Here is a 14,400-nt window from a genome sequence, read left to right on the forward strand (position 1 = left end):
TCGCTCTGTGAGGAAAAAGGCACTCTGAAATCTCTTAAACTTATTAATGGATGGAACATGAACCATCTCAAGAATCCAGACCAGGAATATACATCCATTGTCCAAACCAAGGAGAAGAAATGAGAGTTATGTCACATGAACCCCTTTCACCACCCCCCTTCCACCCTACCCTACCCACCCCATCCATCCACCACCCCCTGCCACCACCACCCTCACCCCAAGGCTGCTTGAGCCTGTAATATTGCCTTTTAGAGCTGAAAAAAAAAAGCAGTTTGTCATCTTCCATCAACCAAGTAGCAATGGAACCAGAGCTCTGTCCAGATTTAAATTGCCTGGTGCTCATCTACACTGTTTCTATGTGAACTTCTGTACTAGTGCCTATAAGATTAACCTATCCCTACCGGATCACCTCATCGCTACCGGAAAAGTGAATTATCCAGCATCAGTCTTCAACCTGCAGAATCTGAAGGAATGCACCATTGGACTTTTGATTCTGGACTCACGTGAAACAATAATTCTTATTTTGTCTGTGGTCTTTGCCTTGAACCTATTTCTTTCCTTTATCCTTTTATTATATGAATGTATCGGGGATTACATAGTGACACCCCCTCTACGCGTTTTGTGTGTTTGTAAAATAAACTAACCCTCTGATTTTACCTGATCTCAAGTTTGCTGTGGATTTATGAGAATTGGATCGCTCCAAACCTGGGGATTGGGGAAAATATGCCACTAATTATACATGGGGAAATCTAAAATAAAACTCCTTTCTGATCAGAGATGGGTGGTGAGAGGAGAAATGAGGACTATTTAAATTAAACCCCCTCATGTCCATAACAATAGTTACAATTAACTTTTGATTTCCATACTAAGTAGAGCATTTCAACTATTGCATTACTTTTTCCTCAAAGCTTTCAAGAGTTAGATACATGAATATCCACCAGTGTATAACCTTCCCATTGAGAATCGTAGGATAAACACTTCACTGCAACAATGAAAGCACCATCCTCCTTACATGAACACCAATACCATAGGAGAGGGGGGGAATGAAAATTGAATGAACATCTGCACTGGTGAGGAATGGATTATAACCCATTAGGTTACTTTACATTAAACCGCGCCTGCACTTGACACAGCTGGTGATCCAGCAGTTAGGAATTTGTGCTTTTCTAAGTAACAAACAACATTAACTTTCCTGTTGCTGCTCCATCCTTAGACAATGATCACTAGATTGGCAAACATCATGAAATTAGGGAATTTGCACCAATGGTGTGAAGAATTGGCAAATATACAAACTAGGATCAGGATTGGGCCATTTGGCCCCTCAAGCCTGCTCCACCATTCAGTAAAATCATAGCTGATGAGTCGAGTCCCAGTATCAGTCAAATTAACCTTCTCTGAACTTCTTCCAACACATTTATATCCTTTCTTATTAATGATTTGTTAATACTTGAATGCCCTCTTAACTCCTTGTTAACACCATATTAATGGCTTATCATTCCCTATTGGTACCTTGTTAATTTCTTAATAATGCCTTGTCAGTGAGCTTTCACTGAAAGGAGCAACAGTTTTGTGCTGGGAGAAATTAAAATAACTAGGTAACATTTGCTGACCTGGGGTTAATTCAATGATGCAGCAACTAAACTGTGTGAATTTGCTGTAATTGTCACTTTAGCTAGTTCACTGTTGGAGAACAAGGACTTCACAAAGTCCAAATACCAGTTTGTAGCAGGTTCTTAAACAATCTACTGTGGTGCATTATAATCAGCTGAGCAGTCCCAGGCTCAGAGGTTCTTTAAATGGTTCAGCAGTAAATTCACCTTATGGCTGTAAATTCACTCCCCCTCACTGGAAATACAAGGCCCCAACATTTGAATGTTTAAATAGATTATTGCCAGGACAACAACAGCCAGAATTAACTGTGAGATAATTTATATATAACTTTAGATGCCAACAACAAATGCTGATGATGCACACAATTTTTAAAACTCGGGTTATAGTTTCTGTCTGTGACTTCAAAGAGTAGAAGTTAATAGCATACACGTAAACAATGCATCTATCTGTTTTTCAAATTCTGGAAATGTCCATGGTCAGTGGATTGAGATATACAAATTGTAGCTCTGCTCAATTCTCTACAGTTCTTGCTCTCGTGCTTGATTGATAGCCTTAGACAATATCAGTAGGTGTTTTAAGCTGTTTGAGAGGAATGCAATGAGTGTTACTGCAGGGGAGACCTGATTAGCCAAGTATTAGTCAACCATTACTTGGTACAAGTAATAATATTGCAGAGAACAAATTCACTCAATGTAGAACTGAAGCAATCAGCATTTTTATCTATTGTTATAATAGACAAAAAATGGCAAGATTAACCCTTGAATTATATAAATAGAAAATATCACCAGGAATTTTTGGTAGCTAGTCTATGTTGAATATGCCTATGTTAATTGCTCATGACATAATACCTTTTGCTTAGTGGACTAAGCTATTTGTATCTTTGAAGCTCAACTGTGGTTATTCAGTATTTTCATGCTAACTCAAGAGGAGATGTGAATTGGCAGTAATCTATCAAAATACATTGTTCAACAAAATAAAGTAAGTTAGATTCCTACTTGAAACAAGTAATAATCTTGGTGATAAGTGACTTGAACTGATTTTTTTATTAAATTACTGTATTTTATTGGCGACTATGGCAGGATTGATGCTATGTGATGTCATTGTGCCAGTTACTCTGACAGCAGAGAAGATATAATAGAACATTATTTGGCTATGTTGAGATGAATTGCAAGTAATATAAAACTATTGATCAGGAGATATTACCTACATTACCCACACCCATTAAGTTAGCCCGGACATGCATATCTTTAGTAAGGAGTAGGACAGTTCATTCTGTGGAAGTCCTCACACACTCTTAATGCTACTTGTTGACATATTATGATTGTACTTCTTCCTTAACCCAGGTCCCATTTCCTTTTTTACTCTTGATGCTACAGTGGTTCCTTCAACACTGAAGATTTATTGTCCAATTGGCAGATAATGCTGGAATTAAAATTCAGAACTCCAAGTTAGAATCCAATAATTTTTAAAGTGGTACTCACATGTAGAGGTACCTGGAGCACTGAGGAGAATTGTCATTAATGTCCGCAATAAGGACTCTAAGTGTGGCTGTGGAGGAATGAACTCTGTCTGAATCATAAGCTCTTATTTCCAGTATTGGTCTGGTCAGTGTGTTGGGATCATCATAATCCAAGGGGTAGGCCATTTTGATTTCACCCGTGTCTGTAAAAGAGTTGTGCAATTAGTAATGGTGGTCACTTTGACTGGAGTCGAGCTTTAATTATTCTAAGTAATAGAAGCATCACTTGAACAGCAAAAAGCATTTAAAGATTAGTTTCTCATATTGTGCTAGAACTGGTGAGGGTACAGAATATTTTCTGAAATTGTCATGGAACATGGAAAAATACAGACTTTACACCAAGTTCAAAAACAGGTGGCAGATTTGCACAAAATTAGCTGATCAGGGTTGTTTATCCAGAACGTATGCTGTCAACATCCTGTTTGCCACAAGTGCTTTAATGCAGAATACCATTTACATAAGGTGCTTTATTCCGTGATTGCATTGTTGATGTTAATAATGTTGTGCCTCTGATCCTGTGTTTGGCCTTTACCATGATACAAATTTTTAGCAACTTTGGGTACAGTAGGAGATGGTTGTGAATCGACTAACACTTGTGTCATGTTTCAAATCGTATTTTCTTCTTTCGTACTTTTCTCTTTCACAGCTAAAATTCAAATAATTGTCCATTATTCATAATGCTGTATGTTACTGATACCAGTAACAAAGTATTTCTAAACCTCTCAAGGGAGAAAGAAGTTTTACGATTAATAAAAAAAGCAATTTGAGAAGTAATAAATTTTAACACGCACTTTTCATCCATTTCTGCTTGATCTGACTCTAGGAGCTAACAAATTAAACAGCATGAGACTTTCACAGTTAGAGTAGATTGTTGAGCTGCCTGTGTTAATGCTTGCATCAACAGATGTTAACTTCCCTTGTGCAATTGGCTTAGTAATTCCTTGAAGCCAATGCCCTTTATGAAATCATCAATTTTCATTGAATACAGAAAGGTGTTTAAATGCAATTAAGAACAGTTAATGCAGGACCAGCAACAATAACCAAGCGGTGACTGGTGGGTATGGCAGGGGACGTTGTGAGGGACTCCTCTGCTTTGACATATATTAATGGCTTGAAGGGAGACTTGGTGGAATTAAAATTTCGTTAAGTTTGCTGATGATACCAATTTGAGAGGGGTTGTAAATAGTAGGGAGCAAGTGACCCAGATGCACAGAGGCCTGGATAAACTTGAGACTGGGACAAAATTGGGATCCTCATTTGTTGTAGAGAAATAAAGAGTCATAAAGCTGGGGAAGGTAAATAAACAGGAATAGTCTACTGGAAGCAGCACAGGAGTGGGAACTGGGGTTTTAGTGGAAAGCACTTTGAAACTGTCAGCACAATATGCAACTGTTGTGGAAAAGGCAAATAGGGTTTAGGATGAGGAAATGGTAATTAGGTTGTATTACACACTGTTCTGCTGCCATTTGACTCTTATACACAGTTCTGGATGCTGTACTATTAGTGGGAGTAAGGAGAGATGCAGATGATTCCTCTATTGTAGAAGGTGTACAATGAAAATGATTGAGTTGATCAGCAGGATAAGGCACATTCGCTAATAGTAGGAACTAAGGAGAGAATTTTCTCCCTGTCGAGTGGGCCGGTCGGGAGCGGGCACAGAGCTGATCGCCACCTGCACGTCATTCTACATGAAAATTCTCCCCTAAGAGTACAATTTCAAAGGAAAAAGAGGCAGGTTAGATAGAGCAGATCTTAGATTTTAGATTTCAACTGGAATAGATCAACTGAATTCTGGAGTGATGCCATCTCGGCAAAGACTCTAGAGCTAAAGGAGATGGAATTAAACTTAGATGAGGAAAAGTAGCTGTTAAAAAACACCTTTTACACACACAGATTGGTGACTATATGAAATAGTATACATATGGAAGTAGTGCAAGTTGGATTTTAGGTGATGAACAGATACAGTTTTGGTCAGTAAACTATTAAAATTTATCAAAACTAACATAGTGCAAAATGTCTGTCATCTTTGTGACTGACACAAAAGGTGGAGATAATACTTTCTGATCTTGTACCATCCCACATACTTAAACATAGTGGAACTTATTGAGAGTGGGAGGGATGGTGTTTGTGATTAAATACGTGTGTCTTGATAATCCTTGTCTTCTGAAGCTTGTTTAATTGTGATAGGAAGCTGGAGAATAATTTTCTAGAGTCTTTCATGAGATTGGGCACAGGTGTTGTTTCCATTTCTTTGCCTCTCCTACGAATTAGCATTACTAGAGATTGGGGGTGGGAAAGACAAGTGTGGTAAAGGGTTGCATTGTCTAGAGGATAAGGTGAGCATGGATGGACTTACTTTTTAATCATCTTTACGCATCTCCACACTAATCAAAAAATAAATCAAGTGACTTGTTAGAGATATGGGGCAGAATTGTCCCCGAATTGCACTAAGTGCACTAGCAGGCAGGTAAAGTGACATTTTATCCACCGGACTCAATGGTGGGATTTTCAGGAAGCATGCCATTTCGATGGCTGGCAGGCTCTCATTCACCCACCACGCCATCAACCTGCCACTTCATCAAGCCGGGCACCATATTTAAAGTCCAGCCACACGCATACATCTCAGTGCTTCCAGCCCATGACTACTGCAGGGAAGATGTCCTTGAAAGGCAAAAAATACTGCAGACCCCAGATTTAGTGATGCATCACTGGAATGCCTTTGGATGCTGTGGAGGCCTACTGCGATGTCTTCTACCTCCACTCTGACTGCAGGATGGGAGGTGGCAACAGTGGTGATCAGTGCCAATGCTGCACAGAAGTTGGCCATCCAATGCAGATAGAGGATGAATGATCTCATCCATGCAACCAGGGTATGGCAACCATCTCATCATCAAAATTCACACATTCACTGGCATTTCACACACTGCCAGCTCAAGGGACATCACCACCCATTCTCACACACATACCCTCACATGGCCATGTGGCTTCATCTCCTCTGGAGACTGCCTCCTCAGCTCTCACCATCTTGAGGTCACTTGCACAGATCAACATGTGCCCCCACACACACTCTGGGTTACCCTCCTTCCCCAGTACAGTCTTAGTCCTGCAGCCTCTCCCCTTGCCTGAGGCCACTTCACCCCCTTCACCAAACAAGACCGAGCCCTGCAACCATTGAAAAACCACCCACATATGGCTGATCTGGTAGGTAGAGACCTGCCATAACCTCCCCCCCCCATATGATGTGGTGCTGTCTGTGAAGCCTGGCACTGATGACTGCGAGTGCTGATCGAAGCAAGGCAGACAAACAAACCTTGAAGTCCCAAGCGAAGTGCAGCATGGCAGGTGCATGTCACTTATGTGCTGTTGTGAAACACGTCAGTGAGAAAGGCGGACGATCCAGTGATGTGGGAGGGGTATCAATTCTGGTGGGCTAGCCTAATAATGAAATGTTGATGTATTGCAATGAGGTTCCCGATGTCCAATGGCTGCCAGAGGTGCCCTGTTACTCCGGAAGCTGTGCTCTAATAGTATCTCGCCAAAAGACTTGGCATCGAAACACACAGAATGGTGTGAAGTTATTGTACTTACACAATAACTACCCAACAAACGCACCCAAAAATGTTATGTCTTGTCCTTTCAAGTGTGAGTGAATTTTTAATGGTGTGATTGTCTTAATGACTGCCAAACAACTTCCCCGACCTTGAAAATTCACTTTCACAATTGTGGAGTCTCATTCTTTTGATTTTAATTATTGTTGGAGATTTTCAAAAGTGTATTTTGTTTTACTTATTTGTTCTGTCTCTTTTAACTCTCTCTAGTAAATTCCATCATCCTTTCCCTCTCCCTAGTGTGCTGTCTGTACATGATTTGGCATTGACTTGACTATTCTAACTTACAGGTTCTGCTTCAGACTCTGTGAGCTCAATTTTGACTTTGTACAAATGGGTGGGTTTTGAATAAGTAAAAATCAGACCCTGTGTGTCTCAGCAATGATTATTCAACATAATTGGTTAAGGTCTCCTTATGCCTCATAACATTGCTTGCCATGCTCACATGTCTAGTAGAAGGCTCTGTAATGAAATGGATTTTTAACCACCGCAAGTTCCAGTGCAAAAACCCAGAGAAGGTGTAAGATTAATGAATAGCTCACATCAATCTTTTGCTGATTGCAAAATCTGGACCCTTTAAATCACAACAGTGACTGTTGTATTACACTTCTGTACCTGACCAAACAGAGCAATCTCTCTGTTCCTGTAGGACACCATTGAATGCATCACTTGTCTTCATTGTGGCCTATTCAAATTAAAACACTTTGGCATAAGTATTTCACTGCAGGATCAGAGGGCATCACCAATGTTGCCATTGCAGGAAATTCCCTGGTATTATTTTCTGAGTGGGTTATAAACAAAAGTGGATTTTCTTCCAGTTTTTGTTCTGATGGCCATCCAAACTATTTCTTCCTTTCTCTGTCTACATTCTGCTGGGTATATCCAGCATTTCATGCCTTTAATTTAATGAATTACTAATGGAGATGTCTCGTTAACATTTATTAAGCTTCTATCATATATCACTCAACATGCAGTGTGATAGGTTTATAGTCCAGCCATACGTTTTTGTTCAAAAAACATGGTGTCCAAATGTTATGCATTTAGGCCATGTTTAGTCTTACCTTCTTCAATCAGGAAGCCAGCATAAGTCTTCACAAACTCATAATAAATGACATCATCCACATCCTTGTCTGTAGCATTAACTTTTATTAATAACGTTCCCCTGGGCAGACTTTCATTAATAGTTAATGGATTTGGTGATATTGCCCTTGAAAGACACAAATACATGGCTTAACCATTCTATTCATGGAATTACACAGTTAAACCTTAACATTCAATCAAATTCTCATCCTTCAGCACACTGTTAGTCATCAAAATATAGAAAGCACCTTAGGTACATGGGGCTCTCCAATTACACTGAACATGTCCTGGTGTATCACTGATGTGTCTCACATTTAATTTTTGAAGGATATATAAGCTTTCCTGAAGGCAGTAATAAAACTGAATGTGCAGTTCATGAACAAGATTAGCCCAGCTATTTGATAACGTGGACTCATTTAATTACTTAATTTATGGTTACATCAAAATGAATTGACTTTACCTCTTGCAAAAATGTCACTGAATTAAAAAGTGAAAGATGGGTACCATGCTTATTACATAAAGAATAAAAATTACTCAGTTGAAAATGTAGTTTGAATGTAAATGGCATTAATGACAGTAATTCAAAGCATTCACTCATGAAAAAATTGATATACAAGAATGAAACTTTGCTGGTGAGCTGCAAAGTTTGTGCTTCATTGACTATCTGTCTATCTCTGGCTGTCTTTCTGTCTGTCTGTTTCTTGACCAGCAGAGGGCCTAAAAAAAGGCATCATAATGACAAAGATAGAACATGTAATTATTGCATGAACAATCCTTACAGCAGTTTACAAATAAGGAGGCTTAATCAATCTACAGCTTCAAATTCATCAATGTAATAAACCAATTAGACAAAATCAATACTGCTCACATGAACTGTGGTGATTCATCATTGAGATTTTCAAGGTTAATTGTAATGGAGCCAGTGCAGGATTTAGGGCTGCTCTTTCCAGTTTCAGCTACTACTATTTTCATCTGAAATCTCTGTTGGAGAAGGACAGTGAAACATTAATCTTCCTGTCATTCTTTCATAGCCAAGTGCAATCTAACAAAGAATTCAGAGATAATGATTGCAATTGAAAACTCAATAACAACAACTTGAATTTATAAAGCACCTTTGACATGATAAAATGCCCCAAGACTCTTTACAGGAGAGTAATCAGAGAACTTGAGAGCCGTGAACCTAGACTGCTGGAACTACCCACTCCAAGGGTGGAATTTTATGCCAGTGGGATTTTACGGGCGGGATGAGGTTTCCGATGTTAATTAAAAATTTAAAAATAAAATAAACATTTTTAAATCTCATTTTTAACACGTCCCTGCTCATGTGACAGAGTCACATGAGGGGACATGTTTACCTTAATTTTAAAATCTTTATTTTTGATGTTAAAAATCTTCAGCTCCCTGAGGCAGCTCTGTGCCTTCAGGGAGCTATAACTGAGCGCGCATGAGCAGACTTCCTCGCTCACCCTCCTACACCACCCCCCCAACCCCCACCCAGGCAGCGCTGAGTGTTTCATTGCGCAATTCACGTTGCCTGGCCGTTAATTGGCCAGCTGGCATGAAATCTTGGTCGGGGCCCAATCACGGGTGGCGGACTGTTGCAGGACTGCTCCTGTGCCCACCCGACAAGGGGAAAGTCTCCCCAATAACTTTTGAACAGCTCGCCGCATTTTATGGCCCTGCCCCCCACCGTGACGGGGCCGTCAAATTCCGCCCTAAATACTCTGGCAATAAAGCAAAACTAAACCTATTTTATCACAGAACCATTGTGAGAATACACAAGATATTTGCAAGCCAGTAAATAGTTCAATTTTAGCCATTTACCGTCAAACCATCTTCATAGTCTAAAGGTGAAATGGAACTTCTTGAAATCAGTCCACTCTTGGAATCCAGTGTGAAGTACTGAGCTGTTCCCATGGTTTCATTGGTGATACTGTACTGGGGTGTGAAATTAGATTAAAAAAATAAGTAAACTGAGGAAAAAAATGATTCGGAATGTAAGCTCGCATGAGTCTGATGTTAATTTTCAAGACAGTTTGCAATTTATTGGTGTATTGTTCAATAACAAAAAGAGTAACCTACTTAAAATCTCCTGGCTATTTGAATTCTCTCAGGAGGTACAGGATTATCTATTACAATGCTAGAAAATCTCCCATGACCATTTCGCACATGATCAGAGGAAATTACTTTTAGTTCCATTTTAGCAAATAGAGAAAATTTCCAGTGCCACCTCTGGAATCAAAACCAGGCTGTCATGAAGTTATTAATATATATAATATTTTAGAAAACATTTTTCTTTTAAAATAGAGGTTTAGTCTGGAGGTGTGTCTTAATTGAAATAAAGCCAGCTAGTCTGAGCGCTTTGATATGTAATAATAGTTTTGATATGTAAGAGAGATAGAGTGCATTTACATTTTTTGAATAGGGAATTCAAGAAGTGGGGTGAAAACTGACACCTATCTAGCAGATACCAAGTAATATGTTTATGTTACTAATAAAATTGATACTATGAAAGGGTTTTCATTGTTAAAAGGTAAAGTTCAAAGAGACCAGTGAGATAATGAGAATTTGAATTCAATCAGTGGTGATAGGTATAACTTCAGCAGTTTTCGGGTGTGCAGGCAGAGGCAATGTAAAATCAAAAGGCAGTTACAAGCCTCCAACTGGCTCCACATTGAAAAGAACCTCATTCTGAATTCCTAAGGTGAAAATTCTTTGCCTAGTGTTTGGCTAAGTCTATGGGTTGCTGTTGCCTTAATGGAGGTTAGTTTGGGAATTTGTTAATAGTTATAATAGTATTAATTCATAGCCATGTGTATATATATATTTTAACCTGTGTAAATTAATAAAATGTTTCAATTAGTTTAACGTAAAACCTCGAGAACTGGTGGTCTGATTCCTGAATTTAGAGTCGCATCTTAAACATAACACTTAAAATTATAGGTTAAGACAGTTGTTTAAAGTTTCTCTCTGGGATTTTTAAATAATTCTGCTTTACCAACTGCATTGGTCATAACACAGGCCTTATTTTAATTGTATTTGTTTCAGATTTCCAGCTGCAGCAGCTTTTTGTCCTGTAATATAGGACAAAATCATACCATCTGAAGCTATGGAGGGACCATTTCAGGTTTGAAGCCTGATTCCTTGCACAGCACACTCAACCTTTGCTTTTCACCAAAGCAAACCAAATAACAGCTTGCCTCTGGGCTCCCTGACCAGTTAGGGTGCGAGGCCGTGATGACATGCCCATTCTGTCTAAGAAAGGATTTCTAATTAAAGGGATGACAGCATGTTTCAGTAAAATTCACCAGCACTTGGATTTTTGAGGATGCAGCATGCACAGGTATGGTTGCCCACCACCAGTGCCCAGGCCTCTTTCACTCTTACCTGCAGGTTCTGCTGCGAGATCTGAGGGGCTGCAGTGAGGGGCTCTTTCCCAAGGACATGAGGAAGAGAACAGCTATTTCAGCCAAGTAGGCGTGAATGGAAGTGACTGACAAGGACATGCACCTGGTTGGCCATTGGTGATGTGTTCCCACCTGCTCCACTGGGAAGGAGATCTTGTTCCAGGCTGGAGCTCTTCAATTTCACTAATCACAGCCTTCCCAATTGGTCAGTTTCACTGAAGAAGCTCTTCCTGCTGAACTCTCACCTCTGACCCTGTCAAGGGACTGACATGTCAGGAAACTGCCTCCATGGCTGGAAGTCCAAGATCAGGGCTGGAGAATCTCATAATTGGCTTTTTTACCTCAACAAACTGATTGGCCCAAGAGAGTTCCTGCTCACCTTCAATCTCACCCCAAGAAATGTCAGACACAGGAAGGACCACGACAGGATCCCAAACAATACCACTTTCTGTGACTACCACCAAACCCACCTCCTACTGCCTGGGAAAATTCTGCCACAGTTTTCTAAAGAGAGGCTAGCATGCCATTCAATAGAAGGCATGAACGTGGTAAATGTTACATTTTACAATATGACCGAATGGTTGGGATGATTGAACCATTACCCACTGGCTTCAGTGGGCTGGGGTTGTAATGGTGACAATCCAAAATAATGCTAAAGGACTCTAATGCATTCTAGACATATTGAAACATGGATTTAAAAAATTTTCTCAAGACTTGATCTTCTGAGACATTTAGGTTTCATCTTGCTTGGTGGAAGCAGCAATTCATAAGAACCTATACGAAGAAACATTGACATCAATAGGAATAAAAATCAGGAGAGATGTGAAAAATCACTGTTGATTCACTATCACCCACTTTGAGCCATTGTACCAAGTCATAATTACACCCATTATATTTATTTGATAATCAATTAAGTTTAATACCTGAATATTTACTGATAATTCAATACAATTGCCTTTGGTGCCAGAATGTGATGCATAATCTGCAGTTCAAGGAAAGCATCAGTTTGGTATTGGACATTAAATATGAAATTTCTTCAATCAGGTAATCTCCCATTGCTTTAGTTTTACTTTGATTGTAATGAAATTGTCACAAAACCCATACTTTCATCTTTAAAATTAAGGTTTAAAGCCCCACCGATTGCTCTTACCTATCACACTATTGAATTGAAGGGTTAAAACATAGGCACTGTTAAGTTGTTGTTAGTTCTGAAAATGTTATTCTTGTGGAATTGTTTGGATCAGCCCTTTGTCCACAGGCTTTGCAAATGTTTTTAATGGATTGGCAACCAGAGTTTATTACTGAGTTAGTAACTTACAGGACCGTGGACATTAGTACTGGGAAATTTACTCCAACACTGAGGGCATGGGATTCCTCCTCCTCATTGTGAAAACTCACTGAAAGAGAAAACTGGAATTGCTCCTTCTTAAATAAAATGATCCAACAGTTGAAATTGCAGCTCTTGTTTTACTAACAGGCTTTACAGTTTCTAACCGGCATTCGTAGATTGAAATGAAATATTTAACACTGGTGCTATCTGTAGTGCTAATGCACTAATGTAATATTTAATACTGGTGCTATCTGTATTGCTAATGCACTGATGTAATATTTAATACTGGTGCTATCTGTAGTGCTAATGTACTAATGTAACATTTAGTACTGGTGCTATCTGTAGTGCTAATGCACTAATGTAATATTTAATACTGGTGTTATTTGTAGTGTTGATACACTAATGTAATATTTAATACTGGTGCTATCTGTAGTGCTAATGCACTAATGTAATATTTAATACTGGTGCTACGTGTAGTGCTAATGCACTAATGTAATAGTTAATACTGGTGCTATCTGTAGTGCTAATGCACTAATGTAATATTTAATACTGGTGCTATCTGTATTGCTAATGCACTGATGTAATATTTAATACTGGTGCTATCTGTAGTGCTAATGCACTAATGTAATATTTAGTACTGGTGCTATCTGTAGTGCTAATGCACTAATGTAATATTTAATACTGGTGTTATTTGTAGTGTTGATACACTAATGTAATATTTAATACTGGTGCTATCTGTAGTGCTAATGCACTAATGTAATATTTAATACTGGTGCTACGTGTAGTGCTAATGCACTAATGTAATAGTTAATACTGGTGCTATCTGTAGTGCTAATGCACTAATGTAATATTTAATACTGGTGCTATCTGTATTGCTAATGCACTGATGTAATATTTAATACTGGTGCTATCTGTAGTGCTAATGCACTAATGTAATATTTAGTACTGGTGCTATCTGTAGTGCTAATGCACTAATGTAATAGTTAATACTGGTGCTATCTGTAGTGCTAATGCACTAATGTAATATTTAATACTGGTGCTATTTGTAGTGTTGATGCACTAATGTAATATTTAACACTAGTGCTATCTGAAGTGTTAGTACACACATAGACAATTGTGTGCTATTTTAACATATATGTTAGCCAATTTAAAGTAACCTGGTTAACAGGTTCATTAAATTTATGATCAATACCAGTGAAATTAACTTCATCTAATCAGGAAAGATAAGCAGCAACTTGTGTTTTTATAGAGTCTTTAACATTTGAAAATGTGGTCAGGGGCTTCACAATGGTATAACAAGGTGAAAATTTACACCCAGCCAAAAGAGGTGATTGTAATTAGAAACTTGGACAAAGAATTAAGTTTTAAGTTGGGTCTCAAAGGAGGAAAGATGAAGAGATCCAAGGAGAGAAAATTACATTTAGAAAATCGGGGCCCATGGAGATCAAGGCACAAGTAGAGTATATAGACATTTTCCACTTAATTCTGGACTGATTTTACTCTGAATTAATTAACCACCAGTGAATAAATATCATTTCTTTACAATAACTTAACTGGTATTCTCTTATTAACCAACTAAGAAGATTGCTCTGAGTTTACTTACGCTAATAGAATCATTGGCATCTGGGTCAGCAGCAAGGATTTGATAGACTGAAGCAGAGGTGGGAAAATTCTCAGGAATAACAAGAGAAACACCTGCTTAGAAGAAAAACCATCAGACAATCTGAACATGGAAAACACACATTCCATGGTGACACTTTGAACTGTATATAACAACATACTGGCATTTCATCCTGTTCTTTCATCACTAAACTGTCTCTCCTCTAATAACGAGCCTTTTGAAGT

Source organism: Carcharodon carcharias, chromosome 13 (genome assembly GCF_017639515.1).
Source record: "Carcharodon carcharias isolate sCarCar2 chromosome 13, sCarCar2.pri, whole genome shotgun sequence".
Classification (NCBI taxonomy): Eukaryota; Metazoa; Chordata; class Chondrichthyes; order Lamniformes; family Lamnidae; genus Carcharodon; species Carcharodon carcharias.